Raw genomic sequence first — 14523 nt, forward strand, 5'->3', positions numbered from 1 at the left:
ACAAATGAGTTAATATTTATAAAGAAAAAAAAAAGTTTAGCAGTGCCTGGCATATAAGTAGGTACTATATAAATATGTATTCCTTCCCTTTAATAAGCCATAAAGAAAAAACCAAATCAGTGAAAAATGCAGATTGTCCAGAATACCATCTCTAGTTGGACAAACCATTAGTACACATATTTGCAAAACACTCTAGATGGATAAGGAGTTTGAGCCCAGATTTGAATTGAAAAAAGAAAACAAGAGAAATCACCTACATTTTGGAAATTATACAGTGATTTTAATGATCTTAAACTGTTCCTTGGTGTGAACAAAAATGAACACAAATGTCAAATGGTTACAAAATTTAGAAAGGGAGATCTGCAGAATCAAAGTTGTGGGCAATCCAAAGATGGTCACCAGAGAGACTTACAGGGGGCTCAGCCAAATGATATTGCATTTCCAATAATGACTTGTGGGTAAGAAGTAGTACAGGGATAGCTAGGTGGCTCAGTGGATAAAGCACCAGCCCTGGATTCAGGAGGACCTGAGTTCAAATCTGGTCTCAGACACTTGACACTTATTAGCTGTGTGACCCTGGGCAAGTCACTTAACCCTCATTGCCCTGCCCCCCCAAAAAAAAGTTGTATAAGGGTGATCATGCAAGAAATGTATGCTTGGAAAAAGACATGTAGAGCAATCTAGGGATAAGTGGTGTGTGGCCTGGGTGCTGCAGTAGGACCCATAAAACAAGAACATCTAGAAAAAAGGAGGGGCAGATAGATGACAGAGTGAATGGAGCACTGGCCCTAGAGTCAGGAGGACATCAGTTCAAATTCAGCCTCAGACACTTACTGGCTTTGTATGATCCTGGTGACCCACTTAACCCTGATTGCCTCCAAAACAACAAAACCAAAAAAAAGAAAGAAAGAAAGAAAGAAAAAGGACCTTGTCATATTAGGTGGATCTTTTGTGGAAGATCTAGGAGAAAACATGGCCAAGAATTGCACAGGATAGAATGAGATAGTGGATGGATTTCCATCAGTATGCTCACATCAGTGAGGTCATTGATTCATTCAAGTTATAAGGACATGTCCTCCCCCATCATACAAATGTACAGAGGGAAAATGAGGTGGTTTTTGGGGTTTTTTTATTCCTTCAAGTTAAGTAGGATCATGGATTCGGCATTGGAAGGGACTTTAGAGGTCTTCTAAGCAAACCATCTCATTTTACAGATGAGGAAACTGATGCTAACTGACTTGCCTACAGTCTTATGAGTAGCAAGGCAGTGCCAGGAATCAAACCCAAGTCCTCTAATTATAAATTAACAACCTTTTCCACCGACACGTTTCCTAGATTTTAAAATTCTCAGTATTCAGGGATATTGAAAGAACCTGAGCCTTGTATTTATTTTCATTCTTGCCTTCAGAAGATACCATTTAAAAATACACATTGGGTTTGTGGCACTAAATTAGGCTATGGTCTCATGCAAAAATTTTGCAAAATTTCCATAGGAACTTTATTAAATGTGTAATAAGCAGCAAAGTATTTTTATTTTTCTTGCTTTCTCCTTGGTAGTTAATGTATAAAAATAGTCCAGAAGAATAATGAATTATTAAATTTTTTCATTTAAAAAAATTCATCTACTCAATAGGATGTAGAACTTTATGTATACAATTTACCAGAAAATGAGGTACACACACACACACACACACACACACACATTCTCTCTCTCTCTCTCTCTCTCTCTCTCTCTCTCTCTCTCTCTCTCTCTCTCTCTCTCTCTCTTTCTCTCTCTCTCCTTGCCTTTAAGGAGATAACATTCTATTCAGGGGGAAGAACCATACACACAGGTAAGTGGATTTGAAATATACAAAATAAACACAAAATAATTGGAATAGGGAAGCAATGACAACTGATAGGATCAGAAAAAGTCTCTTGTAGGAGGTGGCACTGCTGCTTAACCTTGAAGCAAGCTAGTTTCTAAGAAGAGGAGTGAGGAGTGAGTGAATTCTAGACATGGGGACAGCCATGGAGGTCAGAAACAGAAGAATGCTGAGAATGAAGACCATCAATGCCAGCTTGGTTGGTACATATAATGCATAAAGGCGAGTCGTATGAAATCAACATGGAAATATAGGTTAGAGTCAAATTTTAAATGGCTTTCCATACTGAACAAAGGCATTTGTATTTTATCCTAAAGACAACAGGGAGTCACTGAAACTTTTTGGAAGGGGATTAATGAAATTTGGATGTGTTTATTATTATTATTATTATTATTGGTGAGGCATTTGAGGTTAAGTGACTTGCCCAGGGTCACACAGCTAGTAAGTTGTCAAGTGTCTGAGGCCAGATTTGAACTCAGGTACTCCTGACTCCAGGGCCAGTGCTCTATCCACTGCACTACCTAGCCACCCCAGAATAATGAAATTTGACCTATGAGTTATTATATTATATATATAATTTATTTTATCTATTTATTATGAAATCGTTTTGTCAATTCTATGGAAGATAGAAGGGAAAGGAAGGAAACCAGTTAGGTTATTACAATAGTACAGTAGTGAGGTGATAAGAAACTGGATTAGGAATAATGATTTAATAAGTTTAAAAATATATAATATAATAAAAACACAATGTTAAAATCACATTGAACACAATTCCATGTTTTCTGGATGATTTAGAAAGCACTTGAAGATTTCATGGTAGCTTATTCATAATTAGGGTTGCCAAGCAGAGAGACAATTTGACCGGCTTGTCCAGTATTTTATAACATAAGCCAGTTGCTTCTTAGTGATATTGTGATTGTTTTGTTTTGTTTGGGTTTGGTTTCTATTTTGATAACCCTAGTCATTATTACAAACATTGGTAAACACCAGATAGCATGGTAAATATGAGAGATACCAGAAATTGAGCTGAATTTATATTGACACATCTTGAGAGTTGTGGGTTTGAATAAGTCCCTGACATTACTTTCTTTATTTCTCAAAGGATCATAGAATTTTAGAGCTAGAAGACAGCTTAGAAATTACCTACCTTTGTCTCTTCCAATAAAGGGAGAACATAGAAAAAAACTTCAATTATTTCAGCTTTCTGTTTCTTTGGATTCTAGAAATAAGAATTTATTTTAGTGTATAGAATACTCTCTAGGTATGTTTTGTTTCAATATTGCTATGTACTTTAAGTTGGTGTTGTAGTACAAGGATTTTTTTTTAATTTATAAGTTAAGCTCATTAAAGGGTTAGTCTAGAGCAACTAGATGGAGCACAGTGGATACAGCACTGACCCTGAAGTCAGGAAGATCTGAGAACAAATCTGGCTTCAAACACTAACTAGCTTTGGGACCCTGGCCAAGTTACTTAACCCTGATTGCCTCCCCTAAAAAAATAAAGTGTTAGCTTTTATTATTTGACATAACTTTGTGTCATAGAGTTAGAGTGAGAAGGAATCTTAGTGGTTATTCAACCCCCTAATTATACAGATAAGGAAACTAAGGCCTACAGAAATAGTGACTTACCCAAAGTCATACATGAAGTAAGTTGCAGAGACAGTAATATGAGGATGACTGGGGCTTTGTTTCTAGGGCGAGACACTGACAGCACTTGTACTTCTTCATCTGGTAAAAATAACTGTGTTTAGCATCTAGTTAACAAGAATAATAAGTTAAAATCGGAAGCTCCCAGATGGAGTAATGATAATGACTAGCATTTATACAATGCTTTGAGGTTTGAACTTACAACAACCCTGGGAGATAGGTGCTATTCTCTTCATTTTACAGAAAAGAAAAGTGAAGCAAACAGAAGTGAAGTGACTTGCCCAAGATCACAGAGCTAGTAAGTATCTGAGGCAGGATTTGAGCCCAGTTCTTCTTGACTCCTCCTCTAGTTCTCCTGTTCCCCAGCACATCTTGTAACCTCCTGTCTAATCCAGTACATCCTGTTCCTCCAGGACCCAGACATGCCCTATTCCTTTGCCAGAAACAGCCCTATGGGATTATCATATGTGGCTTATACTTAGGTGTCTCTCCCTACTATAGGACAGGGTCTCTCCTCTCTTGGGATTTGGTATCCTGAGGTTTCAGGCATTTCTCTGGGTACTTCCTCTAATTAAATTTGTCTTAAAAAGTTTATTTATGAGTACTTATACTCTATTTGTCCCCAGACATTTTGTGCTGCTTGACCCAGAAGCCAGAGCTACTAATATGAACCTACAGGTTGTTATATTCTTTTTTCCCAGCTACCCTAGCCAGTATAAATCACACTTCATTCATTCACTAGAAAAAAAAAATCTACCATAATAGTGAATTTTCTAGATAACTTTTTAAGCTTTCTATTTCAACAAACCATCACTAGACATATACTTGAAAAATATTTACTAAGTGCAAAGCAATCCAGTACTACTCACCATGTACTGTGTTTAGCACAGTGTTTAACACTGAGGATACCATTAATAAAAAAAGACAGTCCTTGCCCTCAAGAAGCTTACAATCTATTGAGAGACAATGCACAGAAGGCAGGAATGGGAGGAGGGTTGGAGTGGGACACAGAAGCAGTTACTGGGCATAGGGACATTTTCCACGGAGCTGAAACCAGGCAGAGGAGCAAATTCAGAGAATAGTTACCTGAGAAACAGTTTGGTACTTCACCTTCCATCCCTCCAATCAGAGGAGGAAGCTGAGGGAGGTGGTGTCAGTCCAGGCCTGGAGAGTAGAAGTGATGAACTCAACCTGAGAGGGGCATCTTGTTCCGCAGAGCTCAATGTTAGGGGCTAAAGTTACTGCAGTGAATTTTTTATTTAGAATTAGAATTCTCCCACTTTATAGATGAGGAAACAAAGGAGGCCAAGAGATGTTAATTATCTTACCTACAATTAGTATGTAGCTGAGTCAGGATTTAAACCTAGGTTTGGTTGAGCTATGTTATATTATTTAGACCATTTTTAATTGGCACCTTTATAAAATATAATACACATTTCTCTACCTTCTTCAACAAAAAAAATGTTGAACATAATTTTACATTTTCTTGACAACCTGGAATTATCATTAAGAAAATAAATTATCATTCTGGCTGAAATAAATCAAGAGCCTTAGAATTTCTTAGGACACAAATGGCTATTTGTCCCAACATTCAGTAGCCCAGCCTCCTCTGCCTTTTCAGTTGTCTGCTTTTTTCAAATTGTATGCCTTTCTTTCTACATTAGGCTGTCAGCTGTCACTTTTTGCAGTTTCTAATCTGCTGTAGTGTGAGAAGCCAAATAAGTAAGCTTATTTAAATTGTCTAAAACAAGAAGAGCTTTCCTAAGAATAAAGGACCCGAGCACGTGGAGTTTGTCTCATCTATTTTAGCAGTTTGGAGGCTTTTTTAACTTTCTACTTCAACCACCACCACCAGTAAACATTCACTTAAAAAAATATTTACTATGTGTAATGCACAATGTTAGGAGCTGAAGTGATGAAAAAAACAACAAACCACCAGGTCCTTGCCTTGGGGCAAGGTTCTAATTGACTCAGGAGGAGAGGGGGAGCAGGCATAGATGCAAATAAATGTAATACAAGGTAGAAAATAACGAGGGCAAAAGAGTGATTCTGACAAAGATCAGTTAGCCTGAAAGACTAGTCCATTGCTACTTCAGGTGACAACATACAGGAAGAGATATTTACAGTAACTGAGTGGTGAAGAAAAGTTTATTTTTCAAGGATACACAGGAAAGGAAGTCAGTCAGCAGCCCTGTTAGCAAAGTGGTTACAGCAGGCCCTGAACCAGCAGCTCCATCAGTCATATTGCTCACCTTGGTCCCCAACTTCCTGTTTACTGGTGCCCACATTGGCCCTGTTAATCATCAACCAGAAATCTATTGCTACAGTCAACACCACTACTCAGTGCTGAGTGAATCCATCCTTTCTGGGTCAGTTATGCCTCATAGAGCACCTGGGTTGTTGTTTTTCCCCCCTGGAGTACACGTGATACTAGGATCTCCCTCTGGGATAGAAAAATACAGCCACCTCAATCTGGGACTCTTCATTATCTTAGATAATGAATCCTGTCTCATTTACTAAGCTGTCATCAGTTTCCTAATCTGTTAAATGGGGATATGAATAGCATCTACCTCACAGGATTGTTGTGAAGGTCAAACAAGATAAAGTGCTTTGTAAACTTTAAAGAGCTATTTCAATGCTAGTTATTATCGTTATCATTATCTAGAATAATACCAGGTGATTTGCCCTTCAATATGTAAGATAGATTTGAAATTTAGCTCCCTTCTAAGATCACCTAAGAGAGCAGTGGATGTAGAAGGAGAAAATCCAAGTTAAGTCCCAGCTATGGTACTAATTACCAGGGCTTTGATTTCCTCATTCCTCATCTGTTAAGTGATAAGGTTGGCCTAGATGATCCCAAAGATGCTGTCCAGCTCTAGATTCTATTACCAATACTTGTGGTCTTAGGTAAAGATCTGTCTCTGATTCAAGTGGCCAAAGGTTCCTTTTCCAGAATTCAGTATCATCAGTAAATTTCAATGAGTTGCTTTTTTATACTAAATTGGATTAATACATATTTTAATTATGTATCATTTTAAATTATAAATGTTGGTGCTTCTGAAGACAAAATTACTTTTAGTTACATCGAAGATCCTATCCATAATGACAATTTTTCCTGTGCTTGTGTTATGGGGAAAAGAGGGTAGGGGTTTGGGGTCCTTAGGAATTCCTCTTTAAAGAATTACACCCTCTTGCACACAAATCCAATAGAATAAGATAGTAGTTTATTTAGGGGCTGGGGAAGGGAAACCAAGAGAGAAATCCTTAGACTTCTTCTTATGGGGAGAAGGCATGGCACAGAGTGTGGGACAGGCAGATACTTTTATAGAGGTCCAATGGTGGTCCAATGAGGTTATCAACTGACTGTGGAAAGTTCCCCTATTGAAGGAGAACCATCCCCCACTGGTGATGGCTGGAGGAGTTGGGTGAAGGGTGGCTTCGGATCTCTCAAGCCATCTCTCTGCTCCTCAGGCCACAAAGGCAGCAGCCACACCTAATCTTATCTCCCCAGGGGTGAGGGAGACTAGAATGAAGGATGGTGGTCCCAGAGCTAACTCAGTCGTGATCCGGTTCCACTTATCTCTTTAAATGTATCTGTCCTTTGGTTTAGTTTCTCAAGGAGAAGGTTCTTTGATGTACTGGGGTGCTAGGCCCTATAACACTTACTTCAATGGCTGTATATAAAGCTCTGAAGAGCAGCATTTTCTGTAAAAAGTCACCGATTGGCCTCCCCTGCTCTAATTCTAAGCAGCCACTTAAGCCACATGCTTCCAGAGTTGGTTGCCCAAGAATTTGAAATCAAAAAGTCTTCCACTGTTAGTTCCTCTAATCTCCTATAGAACAAAAGAAAGTTGTCGTCACAGTTGGCTAGCTTCCCCAATTGGCTTTTATCTTCTTAAAGAAAGGCAAAGTCTCATATCATTGTCAAGAATCTTCAAGTTTCATCACAGCTTGATCTATTAAGACAAGACCACCCTCCTAGGATCACCAGTCCCTGACAGTACTCACAGACCAATGGGGCCCCACAATAGTGCCATGACCTAGGGAAAAAAAAAAATTAGAAAATAACCTTCTTTTGAGATGGTAACTAAAGGCCTCCATACTGCATTTCAGCCCATCTGCTAGTTCATAGAATTATTGTCCTGAAGTGAAGGGGCAGGTACAACTCTAATTGAGAATTCTGCTAATAAACAGAACCTTCCTGCTGGCAACCCTAACTCTGAAATGTTTATTCCTATCATTTGCAGTCAAACAGATGGTCTCCATTTTCACAATTGTCGAGTGACCTGCAGAACTAGAACACTGAGCATGAATCTGCTAAATGAGACAAAAACCCAATAGCACTTCCTGTATAGTATTAGTTTCAGAAGTACTAACAGGGCTATTTATCAATTTTATTTCCTATCTTCACCACTTTCTGTCTCTTTTAATTATTCTTTAAACTACATAGTAAGGATTTTTACTAAGTTCCTTCACATTAGCCAGCTGATATGACATGAAACTGAGTTCTTCCTTGGGTTTTGGTAAATAAAATGTGCTTTTCCTCATTTTCTTAAACACTGGCACATCAGGTCACTCTGACCCTAATGTCGAGTTATCTATCATAGTGATGATAATTTCTATTACTACAATTAGCCAATTATCTTTCTTTAAAAATATATATATACTAGTGATTTTTTTATTTGCTTTTGCTTCTATATGTTAGAACCTTCTTTGAGGACAGTAACTATAATGCTTTGAAATTCAACATTTTGACAGGAAATACAGCAGCGTGTGTAAATACAAAGCCCAATGAACAAAGGGAATGTTTCTCCTTTTGTCAGGGGAAGTATCCTAGCATAAAGGAATTTTCTAGGATAGGAATTCCTGAGCTGGGATATTCCATTGTGAGTGGATAATGTAGGCAGTGTTTTATGCAGGGTTGAGTTAAATATCCCAGAATGAAAATTACTGAAGCCAAGATTTTAGAATGGGAAGCATCCAAAGTTCAGAGAGATCCCTTAAAGTGGAAAGACAAGTTTTATGGATACGTGCCCCAGGAAAATGGTAAACAATCTCCATAGGAAGTAGTTGTGGCTAGTGTTGTTGGTAGGGAATCTGGTCCTGAGAAAAATTCCTATGGATACTTGCAATGAAATAGGACTGTGGAAACCTCCAAGTAGAAGGCTTCCTGAGTTATAAAAATAAGAGCCATTCCCCAGTTGATAAATGGTTAAAGGATATGAACAAGCAGTTTTCAGAAGAAGAAATAAAAGCTATCTAAGGTCAAATGAGAAATGCTCTAAATCACTAAAAATGAAATTATTATGGAAATGGAAATTAAAACAGCCCTGAGGTACCAACTCACACCCTTCAGATAGGACAACATAACAGAAAGGGAAAATAATAGATTTTGGAGGTTGTGTAAAAAAAAAAATAACGACACTAATGCACTGCTGGTAGATTTGTGAACTGGTCTAACCATTCTGGAAAAAAATTTGGGATTATATGCAAAGTACTATAAAACCAAGCATACCATTTGACCCAGAAATATCACTAATAGGTCTGTATCCCAAAGAGACCAAGGGAAAGGAAAAGGACCTATGTGTACAAAAATATTTATAGCAGCTCTTTTTGTAGTGGCAAAGAAGGGGAAATTGAGAGAATGTCCATCAGTTGGGGAAAGGCTCAACAAGTTGTGGTATTTGATTGTGATGAAATACTCTTGTCCTATAAAAAAATAATAGAGGATGGTTTTAGAAAAACATGGGGCCCTCAGTCTCTGTTCTCTGAACCCTGTGGATGAAGCCCCATCCAGAAACTCAACATATCTATTCTCAAGATCCAAGCAAGAGAGATCTTTGAATCTCATGGATACCCCACTGTTGAAGTTGATCTCTATACTGCAAAAGGTTTCTTCCAAGCTGCTGTGCCCAGTGGTGCTCCTACTGGTATCCATGAAGCTCTGGAGCTCCGAGACAATGAAAAGACCCTTTCCGTGGGGAAAGTGTCTCAAAAGCCATTGAGCACATTAATAAAACTATTGCCCTGACCCTGGTTATCAAGAAACTGAATGTTGTGGAGCAGGAGAAGATTGACAACTTGATGATTGAGATGGACAGCACTGAGAATAAATCTAAATTTGGTGCAAATGCCATCTTGGGAGTGTCTCTGGCTGTTTGTAAGGCCAGAGCTGCTGAGAAAGGTGTTCTTCCTCTTCCATTATATTGCTGGCCATACAGGCAATGACGAAGTCGTCCTGCCAGTTCCAGCCTTCAACGTGATCAATGGGGGCTCCCATGCAAGTAACAAGCTTACCATGCAGGAGTCCACGATCTTCCCAGTTGGTGCAGTAAACTTCAAGGAGGCCATGTCAACTGCAGCTGAGGACTACCACAACCTAAAGAGTATGATTAAGCAGAAATACAGACAGATGCCACCAACATAGGGGATGAGGGTAGCTTTGCTCCTAACATCCTGGAAAATAAGGAAGCTATGGAACTGCTAAAGAATTCTATTGGTAAGGCTGGCTATACTGATAAGGTCATGATTGGCATGGATGTGGCTGCCTCAGAATTCTTCCAATCTGGAAAATACGACTTGGACTTCAAGTCACCTGATGATGCCAGCAGATACATCTCCCCTTCTGAGCTTGGCGACCTCTAAAAGAGTTTCATCAAGGACTATCCAGTGGTCTCTATTAAAGATCCCTTTGATGAGGATGATTGGGAAGCTTGGAAGAATTTCACTGCTACTGCTGGTATTCAGGTTGTAGGGGATGATATCACCGTGACCAATCCCAAGCACAATGAAAAAGGCTGTGAGTTAGAAAGCCTGCAACTGCCTCCTACGCAAAGTAAATCAGATCGGCTCCCTGACTGAATCTCCCAAGGTGTGTAAGCTGGCCCAGTCCAATGGGTGGGGAGTAATGGTTTCTCATTGTTCTGGGGAGACTGAAGATACCTTCATTGCAGACCTGGTGGTGGGTCTCTGCACTGGACTGCACCTGCTGATCTGAGCATCTGGCCAAGTACAACCAGCTTCTCAGAATTGAGGAAGAGCTGGGCAGAGCAAGGCTAAATTTGCTAGAAGGAACTTCAGAAACCCCGGGCCAAGTAAACTGGCCAGGAAGTCTCAGAGCCAGCAGGCACTAGGCTCCTCCATAGAAGTCTGCTCCTCTCCTAAGAATGGGCAGCTCCAAGGACTAGACCAGTTTTGTTTGGGGGCAGGGGTCTTTGCTATTTAACTCTCCCTCTCCCCTCCATCTTTTTGTGATGTTCTCACTGCTTCATTAGAACTGTCTTATCAGAGACTGTACCTGATCATCTGGTGCTGTGTTGGAAATACCCAATCATCTTGTAACTGGTTCCAATGACCTGTTCTCACTCCCACCCCGTGTTTATGTGTAGAGCCTCATACTTGTGATACAGCCCCAATGAGCCCACCGGCCAGATCCTTAGTGGCTTCTATATGCAGAATAAAAGTATTCAGTAACTCACTGGGAAAAAACCAAACAAACATGGGAAGACTTATATGAGCTGATACAAAGTAAAGTAAGCAGAACAAGGAGAGCATTGTACACAATAACAGCAATATTGTAACAGTGATCAAATGTAAAAGACTTAGCTAACTCTGATCAATACAATTATCAGCAATGATTCCAAAGGACTCATAATGAAAAATGCTATCCATCTCCAGAGAGAAATTTGATGAACTCTGAGGGAAAATTGAGTATTTTTTCACTTTCTTAATTTTTCTTCCCTTTTTTGAAAAATAGCTGATATAAAAATGTTTTATATGACTTCATATGCATAATGAGTGCCATATTTCTTGTTTCCTCAATGGATGGGGAAGGGAGTGGAGAGGAGAGTATTTGATACTAAAAATTCCAAAATAAAAAATTTAAAGAAAACTTCCTGAATGTTTGCACCATTGCTATACTTTTTTCACTATTTGACTGCCCAAGGCAAGGGATCTCCACTTTACCATTTTCCCCTACTCTGTGAATTTTATTAATATTTTCAGCCAGATGCATGCATAATCTGAGTGCAAAATTAGATTACTAAAGCATATGGAGGTCTTGGAGGCTGAAACTGTATATCAGTAGTTAAACTACAGGCAAATCATCTTGTTATTTGTCTGAAAAAGTTTAACTCTTAAAAAAAGGTTAATCAGGTTCACAACTAACTTATTCTAGTAGCACCTGTCCCTCATATTAGGTCAACTTCTTTAATATAGATTCTTAAATCACATTCCTTCCTAGTCATTTCTTTCCATGTCAACCAGTAAGCAACTGACCAAGCACCATGCTAAATGCTGGGGATACAAAGAGAGGCAAGACAGCTCCTGCTCCAGAGGAGTTTCCAATCATACACAAATATGTACACACTATAAACAGAATAAACAGGAAATAATTGACAGAAAGACGGCACTAGAAGGGGAATGAAGAGGAACTGAGAAAGGCTTTCTGTAGAAGGTAGAATTTTAGCTGAGACTAGAAGGAAGCCAGGGCAATCAGGAGGTGGAGATGAGGACAGAGAGAGCATTCCAGGATCCTAGCCCCACTGCTGCTATTCTAAGCCAGGTTTATTTCTCTCTCAGATATTCTGGTCACTGAGGAAACAGTACCTTCTTCTTTGATATCCAAGTCCATCCCTCAGGTCCAGGTCAAAATGGCTCATCCCAGTGTACATAGGTCTGATGGCTCAGTCAGGATTCAAACACAGATCATCTTATTTCATATCCACTACATCATGCTGCCTCCCTATAAATATTATCTGTTGTTATCATTATTATTATATCTTGGTCATCCTGCTCTGTATACACTCTGGCTAAATAATATCCTTCAGAGAATGTGGTTCAGAGAGTAATCAAAATACTTGAGATGTGATATGACTAGGAGAGAGTAAAGTATGGCTTTCTAAGATTGGGCTATCTTTTGGGGATTCTATATCACACTACTGGATTAGTCACTTAATCTCTGTTTGCCTCAGTTCCCTTAACTATAAAGTGAAGATCTTAGCATCTTTATCTCAAGGTTGTAAAGTGCTTACCACATTACTTGATACAGAGAAGGCACTATATAGATGCTTATTCCTTTCTCTCCCTTGATTCCTATTAAGTTTACAATCCTTTTTTTTTTCAAAGAGAGAGCAGCTTTTTGCCAGATGAACTACTATCTAGTCACACCTTCCCCATCTTGTACTTGGGAAATTGCTATTTTGAACCTATGTATAATATCCAAAAATTCCAAAAGTGGTTGTCAATAATTCAATGTAACTTAGCAGGAGGTCTCCAGTGGAGTACTGTACCAAGGCATATCTGTGCTTGGGCCAGTACCATTTCTAATTTTTATCAATAACTTGGATTAAGACATAGATGGAATGAATTTGCATCTGACACAAAGTTGGAACGGATAGCTAACCCAATGGATGACAGAGACAGGGTCCAAAAAATATCCAGACAGGCTTAGAGCTGAACATAAGAAATTAGAATTCAATAAGGATAAATGTGAAATCATACATGTGTTTTTTTAAAAATCAGCTTCATATGCTTAAGATGGGAGAGTATGGTTAGAGCATCCATTTGTCAGAAATACATCTTGAGGTTTTAGTGGACTACAAGTTCAAAATTAGTTAGCTGTGTGACCTGGTAGCCAAAAAGCTATTGTAGTCTCAGATTGCATTAAAAAAGGTATAACTTCCATGACTAAAAAGGGGATGCTCTCTCTGTGTTCTGTTCTGATCTGAATATATCTGGAGTATTACAGATGTTCTGTACCATTATTTAAGAAGGACACTAATGAACTGGAGAGCTTCCAGACATGGCAACCCTTGGAAAAGGTCTTGAATCCATGACCTTGCTTGAAGGAACTGGGCAGGTTCAACCTAGAAAAAAGATAGATTTTTTGGGGGGGAGGTGGAGGACAGAGAAGTGTTTTGGCAGGATGAAAGTAATCTTCAAGTATTTGAGGTACTGAGATATGAAATATGGATTATATTTAGAACCAGGATCAATGGGTGAATGTTTCAAATAGGAAAATTTAGGCTAAATTACCAGAGAAAACTTTCTAAACAATCAGAACTCTGGAGGTGGTAGGTTATTTGGGCAGGAGGTCTTTGAGCAGAGACTGAGTATGCATTTGATGGGTAGGTTGTAGTAGGTATAGTGTTGGAGTTTCAGGTATACTGTTGGACTAGATTGCCACTAAGTTCCTTTATGATTTGAAAATTCATTGATTATATAATTTTACCTTTATCCCTATTAAATATCATCATATTAGACTCAACTGAATGTTCTAGATCAGAGGTTTTTAAGTTACTTTTTTGTATGTAATAACCCTCTTTGGTGGTCTGGTGAAGACTCTGGACTATTTTCTAAACATGTTTTTAAGTGCATAAAATAAAATATGTAGGATTACAAAGGAAACCAATTATACTGATATACAGTTATCAGACTATTTTAAAAATCAGTTCATGGACCCTAGCTTAAGAACTCTGATTTTTTATAATAAAGATCTTTTTGGCTGTTCAATTCTCATCTAATAACTTAGTTATTCCTTCTAGATAAAAATAAAAATGAAATATTGTTTATTTCTTATATTGATAAGAGGAAGTTAAAACCATTGGAATTCTTTACTTAGGTTTCATGCTCCCCCACCTTTATCCAACATTTAAAAATTGGGGGCAGCTAGGTAGTACAGTGGATAAAGCACCAGCCCTGGATTCAGGAGGACCTGAGGTCAAATCTGGTCTCAGACACTTTATACTTAACTAGCTATGTGACCCTGGACAAGTCACTTAACCCTCATTGCCCGTCCCTCCTTCCCCCCCCCCCAAAAAAAAACAACATTTAAAAATTGGCTATCTCCTCTGAGATAGATACTGGAGTTTGAATAAACCTGAATCTTTGGGTCCTTCAGCACAACCAGGGGTTGGGAATAGGAGTGGAATGAAACTCATTCCTGGTTCTCATATTTAAGTCCCCATACGTAAGAAGAATATAGTCAACAACAACAAAATCAATAAATAATT

General features: G+C 38.6%; 1 pseudogene; it reads left to right on the plus strand.

Annotated features, from left to right (window-relative positions):
- Positions 1 to 4477: 4477 nt before the first annotated feature.
- Positions 4478 to 10736, plus strand: LOC122739332 (annotated as a pseudogene).
- Positions 10737 to 14523: the final 3787 nt, after the last annotated feature.

This window comes from Dromiciops gliroides, chromosome 2, assembly GCF_019393635.1.
Source record: "Dromiciops gliroides isolate mDroGli1 chromosome 2, mDroGli1.pri, whole genome shotgun sequence".
Lineage (NCBI taxonomy): Eukaryota > Metazoa > Chordata > Mammalia > Microbiotheria > Microbiotheriidae > Dromiciops > Dromiciops gliroides.